The following is an 8,805-nucleotide window of genomic DNA, read 5'->3' on the forward strand; positions in this document are numbered from 1 at the left end:
AGTTAGTTAGTTAGCTGTATAGTAGTAGGCTAGTCTAGTTTAGGGGTGTGTTTGGTTAGTTAGTTAGCTGTATAGTAGTAGGCTAGTCTAGTTTAGGGGTGTGTTTGGTTAGTTAGTTAGTTAGTTAGCTGTATAGTAGTAGGCTAGTCTAGTTTAGGGGTGTGTTTGGTTAGTTAGTTAGTTAGCTGTATAGTAGTAGGCTAGTCTAGCTTAGGGGTGTGTTTGGTTAGTTAGTTAGTTAGCTGTATAGTAGTAGGCTAGTCTAGCTTAGGGGTGTGTTTGGTTAGTTAGTTAGCTGTATAGTAGTAGGCTAGTCTAGTTTAGGGGTGTGTTTGGTTAGTTAGTTAGCTGTATAGTAGTAGGCTAGTCTAGTTTAGGGGTGTGTTTGGTTAGTTAGTTAGTTAGCTGTATAGTAGTAGGCTAGTCTAGTTTAGGGGTGTGTTTGGTTAGTTAGTTAGTTAGCTGTATAGTAGTAGGCTAGTCTAGTTTAGGGGTGTGTTTGGTTAGTTAGTTAGCTGTATAGTAGTAGGCTAGTCTAGTTTAGGGGTGTGTTTGGTTAGTTAGTTAGTTAGTTAGTTAGCTGTATAGTAGTAGGCTAGTCTAGCTTAGGGGTGTGTTTGGTTAGTTAGTTAGCTGTATAGTAGTAGGCTAGTCTAGTTTAGGGGTGTGTTTGGTTAGTTAGTTAGTTAGCTGTATAGTAGTAGGCTAGTCTAGTTTAGGGGTGTGTTTGGTTAGTTAGTTAGCTGTATAGTAGTAGGCTAGTCTAGTTTAGGGGTGTGTTTGGTTAGTTAGTTAGTTAGCTGTATAGTAGTAGGCTAGTCTAGTTTAGGGGTGTGTTTGGTTAGTTAGTTAGTTAGCTGTATAGTAGTAGGCTAGTCTAGTTTAGGGGTGTGTTTGGTTAGTTAGTTAGTTAGCTGTATAGTAGTAGGCTAGTCTAGTTTAGGGGTGTGTTTGGTTAGTTAGTTAGTTAGCTGTATAGTAGTAGGCTAGTCTAGTTTAGGGGTGTGTTTGGTTAGTTAGTTAGTTAGCTGTATAGTAGTAGGCTAGTCTAGTTTAGGGGTGTGTTTGGTTAGTTAGTTAGTTAGCTGTATAGTAGTAGGCTAGTCTAGTTTAGGGGTGTGTTTGGTTAGTTAGTTAGTTAGCTGTATAGTAGTAGGCTAGTCTAGTTTAGGGGTGTGTTTGGTTAGTTAGTTAGTTAGCTGTATAGTAGTAGGCTAGTCTAGTTTAGGGGTGTGTTTGGTTAGTTTAGTTAGTTAGCTGTATAGTAGTAGGCTAGTCTAGTTTAGGGGTGTGTTTGGTTAGTTAGTTAGTTAGCTGTATAGTAGTAGGCTAGTCTAGTTTAGGGTGTGTTTGGTTAGTTAGTTAGTTAGCTGTATAGTAGTAGGCTAGTCTAGTTTAGGGGTGTGTTTGGTTAGTTAGTTAGTTAGTTAGTGGCTAGTAGTTAGTTAGTTTAGGGTAGTAGGCTAGTCTAGTTTAGGGGTGTGTTTGGTTAGTTAGTTAGCTGTATAGTAGTAGGCTAGTCTAGTTTAGGGGTGTGTTTGGTTAGTTAGTTAGCTGTATAGTAGTAGGCTAGTCTATCTTAGGGGTGTGTTTGGTTAGTTAGTTAGTTGTATTATAGTAGGCTAGTCTAGTTTAGGGGTGTGTTTGGTTAGTTAGTTAGCTGTATAGTAGTAGGCTAGTCTAGTTTAGGGGTGTGTTTGGTTAGTTAGTTAGTTAGCTGTATAGTAGTAGGCTAGTCTAGTTTAGGGGTGTGTTTGGTTAGTTAGTTAGTTAGCTGTATAGTAGTAGGCTAGTCTAGTTTAGGGGTGTGTTTGGTTAGTTAGTTAGCTGTATAGTAGTAGGCTAGTCTAGTTTAGGGGTGTGTTTGGTTAGTTAGTTAGTTAGCTGTATAGTAGTAGGCTAGTCTAGTTTAGGGGTGTGTTTGGTTAGTTAGTTAGTTAGCTGTATAGTAGTAGGCTAGTCTAGTTTAGGGGTGTGTTTGGTTAGTTAGTTAGTTAGCTGTATAGTAGTAGGCTAGTCTAGTTTAGGGGTGTGTTTGGTTAGTTAGTTAGCTAGTATAGTAGTAGGCTAGTCTAGTTTAGGGGTGTGTTTGGTTAGTTAGTTAGTTAGCTGTATAGTAGTAGGCTAGTCTAGTTTAGGGGTGTGTTTGGTTAGTTAGTTAGTTAGCTGTATAGTAGTAGGCTAGTCTAGCTTAGGGGTGTTTGGTTTTTGGTTAGTTAGTTAGCTGTATAGTAGTAGGCTAGTCTAGTTTAGGGGTGTGTTTGGTTAGTTAGTTAGTTAGTTAGCTGTATAGTAGTAGGCTAGTCTAGTTTAGGGGTGTGTTTGGTTAGTTAGTTAGTTAGCTGTATAGTAGTAGGCTAGTCTAGTTTAGGGGTGTGTTTGGTTAGTTAGTTAGCTGTATAGTAGTAGGCTAGTCTAGTTTAGGGGTGTGTTTGGTTAGTTAGTTAGTTAGTTGTATAGTAGTAGGCTAGTCTAGTTTAGGGGTGTGTTTGGTTAGTTAGTTAGTTAGCTGTATAGTAGTAGGCTAGTCTAGTTTAGGGGTGTGTTTGGTTAGTTAGTTAGTTAGCTGTATAGTAGTAGGCTAGTCTAGCTTAGGGGTGTGTTTGGTTAGTTAGTTAGCTGTATAGTAGTAGGCTAGTCTAGTTTAGGGGTGTGTTTGGTTAGTTAGTTAGTTAGCTGTATAGTAGTAGGCTAGTCTAGTTTAGGGGTGTGTTTGGTTAGTTAGTTAGTTAGCTGTATAGTAGTAGGCTAGTCTAGTTTAGGGGTGTGTTTGGTTAGTTAGTTAGCTGTATAGTAGTAGGCTAGTCTAGCTTAGGGGTGTGTTTGGTTAGTTAGTTAGCTGTATAGTAGTAGGCTAGTCTATCTTAGGGGTGTGTTTGGTTAGTTAGTTGGCTGTATAGTAGTAGGCTAGTCTAGTTTAGGGGTGTGATTGGTTAGTTAGTTAGTTGTATAGTAGTAGGCTAGTCTAGTTTAGGGGTGTGTTTGGTTAGTTAGTTAGCTGTATTATAGTAGGCTAGTCTAGTTTAGGGGTGTGTTTGGTTAGTTAGTTAGCTGTATAGTAGTAGGCTAGTCTAGCTTAGGGGTGTGGTTGGTTAGTTAGTTAGTTAGTTAGTTGTATTGAAGTAGGCTAGTCTAGTTTAGGGGTGTGTTTGGTTAGTTAGTTAGTTAGCTGTATAGTAGTAGGCTAGTCTAGCTTAGGGGTGTGGTTGGTTAGTTAGTTAGCTGTATAGTAGTAGGCTAGTCTAGTTTAGGGGTGTGTTTGGTTAGTTAGTTAGCTGTATTATAGTAGGCTAGTCTAGTTTAGGGGTGTGTTTGGTTAGTTAGTTAGTTAGCTGTATAGTAGTAGGCTAGTCTAGTTTAGGGGTGTGTTTGGTTAGTTAGTTAGCTGTATAGTAGTAGGCTAGTCTAGTTTAGGGGTGTGTTTGGTTAGTTAGTTAGCTGTATAGTAGTAGGCTAGTCTAGCTTAGGGGTGTGTTTGGTTAGTTAGTTAGTTAGCTGTATAGTAGTAGGCTAGTCTAGTTTAGGGGTGTGTTTGGTTAGTTAGTTAGTTAGCTGTATAGTAGTAGGCTAGTCTAGTTTAGGGGTGTGTTTGGTTAGTTAGTTAGTTAGCTGTATAGTAGTAGGCTAGTCTAGTTTAGGGTGTGTTTGGTTAGTTAGTTAGCTGTATAGTAGTAGGCTAGTCTAGTTTAGGGTGTGTTTGGTTAGTTAGTTAGTTAGCTGTATAGTAGTAGGCTAGTCTAGCTTAGGGTGTGTTTGGTTAGTTAGTTAGCTGCTGTATAGTAGTAGGCTAGTCTAGTTTAGGGGTGTGTTTGGTTAGTTAGTTAGCTGTATAGTAGTAGGCTAGTCTAGTTTAGGGGTGTGTTTGGTTAGTTAGTTAGCTGTATAGTAGTAGGCTAGTCTAGTTTAGGGGTGTGTTTGGTTAGTTAGTTAGTTAGCTGTATAGTAGTAGGCTAGTCTAGTTTAGGGGTGTGTTTGGTTAGTTAGTTAGCTGTATAGTAGTAGGCTAGTCTAGCTTAGGGGTGTGTTTGGTTAGTTAGTTAGCTGTATAGTAGTAGGCTAGTCTAGTTTAGGGGTGTGTTTGGTTAGTTAGTTAGTTACCTGTATAGTAGTAGGCTAGTCTAGCTTAGGGGTGTGTTTGGTTAGTTAGTTAGTTAGCTGTATAGTAGTAGGCTAGTCTAGTTTAGGGGTGTGTTTGGTTAGTTAGTTAGCTGTATAGTAGTAGGCTAGTCTAGTTTAGGGGTGTGTTTGGTTAGTTAGTTAGCTGTATAGTAGTAGGCTAGTCTAGTTTAGGGGTGTGTTTGGTTAGTTAGTTAGTTAGCTGTATAGTAGTAGGCTAGTCTAGTTTAGGGGTGTGTTTGGTTAGTTAGTTAGTTAGCTGTATAGTAGTAGGCTAGTCTAGTTTAGGGGTGTGTTTGGTTAGTTAGTTAGTTAGCTGTATAGTAGTAGGCTAGTCTAGCTTAGGGGTGTGTTTGGTTAGTTAGTTAGCTGTATAGTAGTAGGCTAGTCTAGTTTAGGGGTGTGTTTGGTTAGTTAGTTAGTTAGCTGTATAGTAGTAGGCTAGTCTAGTTTAGGGTGTGTTTGGTTAGTTAGTTAGTTAGCTGTATAGTAGTAGGCTAGTCTAGTTTAGGGGTGTGTTTGGTTAGTTAGTTAGTTAGCTGTATAGTAGTAGGCTAGTCTAGTTTAGGGGTGTGTTTGGTTAGTTAGTTAGCTGTATAGTAGTAGGCTAGTCTAGTTTAGGGGTGTGTTTGGTTAGTTAGTTAGCTGTATAGTAGTAGGCTAGTCTAGTTTAGGGGTGTGTTTGGTTAGTTAGTTAGCTGTATAGTAGTAGGCTAGTCTAGTTTAGGGGTGTGTTTGGTTAGTTAGTTAGCTGTATAGTAGTAGGCTAGTCTAGTTTAGGGGTGTGTTTGGTTAGTTAGTTAGTTAGCTGTATAGTAGTAGGCTAGTCTAGTTTAGGGGTGTGTTTGGTTAGTTAGTTAGTTAGCTGTATAGTAGTAGGCTAGTCTAGTTTAGGGGTGTGTTTGGTTAGTTAGTTAGCTGTATAGTAGTAGGCTAGTCTAGTTTAGGGGTGTGTTTGGTTAGTTAGTTAGCTGTATAGTAGTAGGCTAGTCTAGTTTAGGGGTGTGTTTGGTTAGTTAGTTAGCTGTATAGTAGTAGGCTAGTCTAGCTTAGGGGTGTGTTTGGTTAGTTAGTTAGCTGTATAGTAGTAGGCTAGTCTAGTTTAGGGTGTGTTTGGTTAGTTAGTTAGTTAGCTGTATAGTAGTAGGCTAGTCTAGTTTAGGGTGTGTTTGGTTAGTTAGTTAGTTAGCTGTATAGTAGTAGGCTAGTCTAGTTTAGGGGTGTGTTTGGTTAGTTAGTTAGTTAGCTGTATAGTAGTAGGCTAGTCTAGTTTAGGGGTGTGTTTGGTTAGTTAGTTAGCTGTATAGTAGTAGGCTAGTCTAGTTTAGGGGTGTGTTTGGTTAGTTAGTTAGTTAGCTGTATAGTAGTAGGCTAGTCTAGTTTAGGGGTGTGTTTGGTTAGTTAGTTAGTTAGCTGTATAGTAGTAGGCTAGTCTAGTTTAGGGGTGTGTTTGGTTAGTTAGTTAGTTAGCTGTATAGTAGTAGGCTAGTCTAGTTTAGGGGTGTGTTTGGTTAGTTAGTTAGTTAGCTGTATAGTAGTAGGCTAGTCTAGTTTAGGGTTTGGTGTGTTTGGTTAGTTAGTTAGTTAGCTGTATAGTAGTAGGCTAGTCTAGTTTAGGGGTGTGTTTGGTTAGTTAGTTAGTTAGCTGTATAGTAGTAGGCTAGTCTAGTTTAGGGGTGTGTTTGGTTAGTTAGTTAGTTAGCTGTATAGTAGTAGGCTAGTCTAGTTTAGGGGTGTGTTTGGTTAGTTAGTTAGTTAGCTGTATAGTAGTAGGCTAGTCTAGTTTAGGGGTGTGTTTGGTTAGTTAGTTAGTTAGCTGTATAGTAGTAGGCTAGTCTAGTTTAGGGGTGTGTTTGGTTAGTTAGTTAGTTAGCTGTATAGTAGTAGGCTAGTCTAGTTTAGGGGTGTGTTTGGTTAGTTAGTTAGTTAGTTAGTTGTATAGTAGTAGGCTAGTCTAGTTTAGGGGTGTGTTTGGTTAGTTAGTTAGTTAGCTGTATAGTAGTAGGCTAGTCTAGTTTAGGGGTGTGTTTGGTTAGTTAGTTAGCTGTATAGTAGTAGGCTAGTCTAGTTTAGGGGTGTGTTTGGTTAGTTAGTTAGCTGTATAGTAGTAGGCTAGTCTAGTTTAGGGGTGTGTTTGGTTAGTTAGTTAGTTAGTATGTATAGTAGTAGGCTAGTCTAGTTTAGGGTGTGTTTGGTTAGTTAGTTAGTTAGCTGTATAGTAGTAGGCTAGTCTAGTTTAGGGGTGTGTTTGGTTAGTTAGTTAGCTGTAGTAGTAGGCTAGTCTAGTTTAGGGGGTGTGTTTGGTTAGTTAGTTAGCTGTATAGTAGTAGGCTAGTCTAGTTTAGGGTGTGTTTGGTTAGTTAGTTAGTTAGCTGTATAGTAGTAGGCTAGTCTTAGTTTAGGGGTGTGTTTGGTTTAGTTGTGTTAGTTAGTTAGTTAGCTGTATAGTAGTAGGCTAGTCTAGTTTAGGGGTGTGTTTGGTTAGTTAGTTAGTTAGCTGTATAGTAGTAGGCTAGTCTAGTTTAGGGGTGTGTTTGGTTAGTTAGTTAGCTGTATAGTAGTAGGCTAGTCTAGTTTAGGGGTGTGTTTGGTTAGTTAGTTAGCTGTATGTAGTAGGCTAGTCTAGTTTAGGGGTGTGTTTGTTAGTTAGTTAGTTAGCTGTATAGTAGTAGGCTAGTCTAGTTTAGGGGTGTGTTTGGTTAGTTAGTTAGTTAGCTGTATAGTAGTAGGCTAGTCTAGTTTAGGGGTGTGTTTGGTTAGTTAGTTAGTTAGCTGTATAGTAGTAGGCTAGTCTAGTTTAGGGGTGTGTTTGGTTAGTTAGTTAGCTGTATAGTAGTAGGCTAGTCTAGTTTAGGGGTGTGTTTGGTTAGTTAGTTAGTTAGTTAGCTGTATAGTAGTAGGCTAGTCTAGTTTAGGGGTGTGTTTGGTTAGTTAGTTAGTTAGCTGTATAGTAGTAGGCTAGTCTAGTTTAGGGGTGTGTTTGGTTAGTTAGTTAGCTGTATAGTAGTAGGCTAGTCTAGTTTAGGGGTGTGTTTGGTTAGTTAGTTAGTTAGCTGTATAGTAGTAGGCTAGTCTAGTTTAGGGGTGTGTTTGGTTAGTTAGTTAGTTAGCTGTATAGTAGTAGGCTAGTCTAGCTTAGGGGTGTGTTTGGTTAGTTAGTTAGCTGTATAGTAGTAGGCTAGTCTAGTTTAGGGGTGTGTTTGGTTAGTTAGTTAGTTAGCTGTATAGTAGTAGGCTAGTCTAGTCTTAGGGGTGTGTTTGGTTAGTTAGTTAGTTAGCTGTATTATAGTAGGCTAGTCTAGTTTAGGGGTGTGTTTGGTTAGTTAGTTAGTTAGCTGTATAGTAGTAGGCTAGTCTAGTTTAGGGTGTGTTTGGTTAGTTAGTTAGTTAGCTGTATAGTAGTAGGCTAGTCTAGTTTAGGGTGTGTTTGGTTAGTTAGTTAGCTGTTAGCAGCAGGCTTAGTGTGTTTGGTTAGTAGGCTGTCTAGTTTAGGGGTGTGTTTGGTTAGTTAGTTAGTAGTAGGCTAGTCTAGTCTAGCTTAGGGGTGTGTTTGGTTAGTTAGTTAGTTAGCTGTATAGTAGTAGGCTAGTCTAGTTTAGGGGTGTGTTTGGTTAGTTAGTTAGTTAGTTAGCTGTATAGTAGTAGGCTAGTCTAGCTTAGGGGTGTGTTTGGTTAGTTAGTTAGCTGTGTAGTAGTAGGCTAGTCTAGTTTAGGGTGTGTTTGGTTAGTTAGTTAGTTAGCTGTATAGTAGTAGGCTAGTCTAGTTTAGGGTGTGTTTGGTTAGTTAGTTAGTTGGCTGTATAGTAGGCTAGTCTAGTTTAGGGTGTGTTTGGTTAGTTAGTTAGCTGTATAGTAGTAGGCTAGTCTCAGCTTAGGGGTGTGTTTGGTTAGTTAGTTAGTTGGCTGTATAGTAGTAGGCTAGTCTAGTTTAGGGGTGTGTTTGGTTAGTTAGTTAGCTGTATAGTAGTAGGCTAGTCTAGCTTAGGGGTGTGTTTGGTTAGTTAGTTAGTTAGCTGTATAGTAGTAGGCTAGTCTAGTTTAGGGTGTGTTTGGTTAGTTAGTTAGTTAGTTTTTAGGGGTGTGTTTGGTTAGTTAGTTAGCTGTATAGTAGTAGGCTAGTCTAGCTTAGGGGTGTGTTTGGTTAGTTAGTTAGTTAGTTAGTTAGTTAGTTAGTTAGTTAGTTGTATTGAAGTAGGCTAGTCTAGCTTAGGGGTGTGTTTGGTTAGTTAGTTAGCTGTATAGTAGTAGGCTAGTCTAGTTTAGGGGTGTGTTTGGTTAGTTAGTTAGTTAGCTGTATAGTAGTAGGCTAGTCTAGTTTAGGGGTGTGTTTGGTTAGTTAGTTAGTTAGCTGTATAGTAGTAGGCTAGTCTAGTTTAGGGGTGTGTTTGGTTAGTTAGTTAGCTGTATAGTAGTAGGCTAGTCTAGTTTAGGGGTGTGTTTGGTTAGTTAGTTAGCTGTATGTAGTAGGCTAGTCTAGCTTAGGGGTAATGTTTGGTTAGTTAGTTAGCTGTATAGTAGTAGGCTAGTCTAGTTTAGGGGTGTGTTTGGTTAGTTAGTTAGTTAGCTGTATAGTAGTAGGCCAGTCTAGTTTAGGGTGTGTTTGATTAGTTAGTTAGCTGTATAGTAGTAGGCTAGTCTAGTTTAGGGGTGTGTTTGGTTAGTTAGTTAGCTGTATAGTAGTAGGCTAGT

Source organism: Oncorhynchus nerka, unplaced genomic scaffold (genome assembly GCF_034236695.1).
Source record: "Oncorhynchus nerka isolate Pitt River unplaced genomic scaffold, Oner_Uvic_2.0 unplaced_scaffold_2837, whole genome shotgun sequence".
NCBI classification, from domain to species: Eukaryota; Metazoa; Chordata; class Actinopteri; order Salmoniformes; family Salmonidae; genus Oncorhynchus; species Oncorhynchus nerka.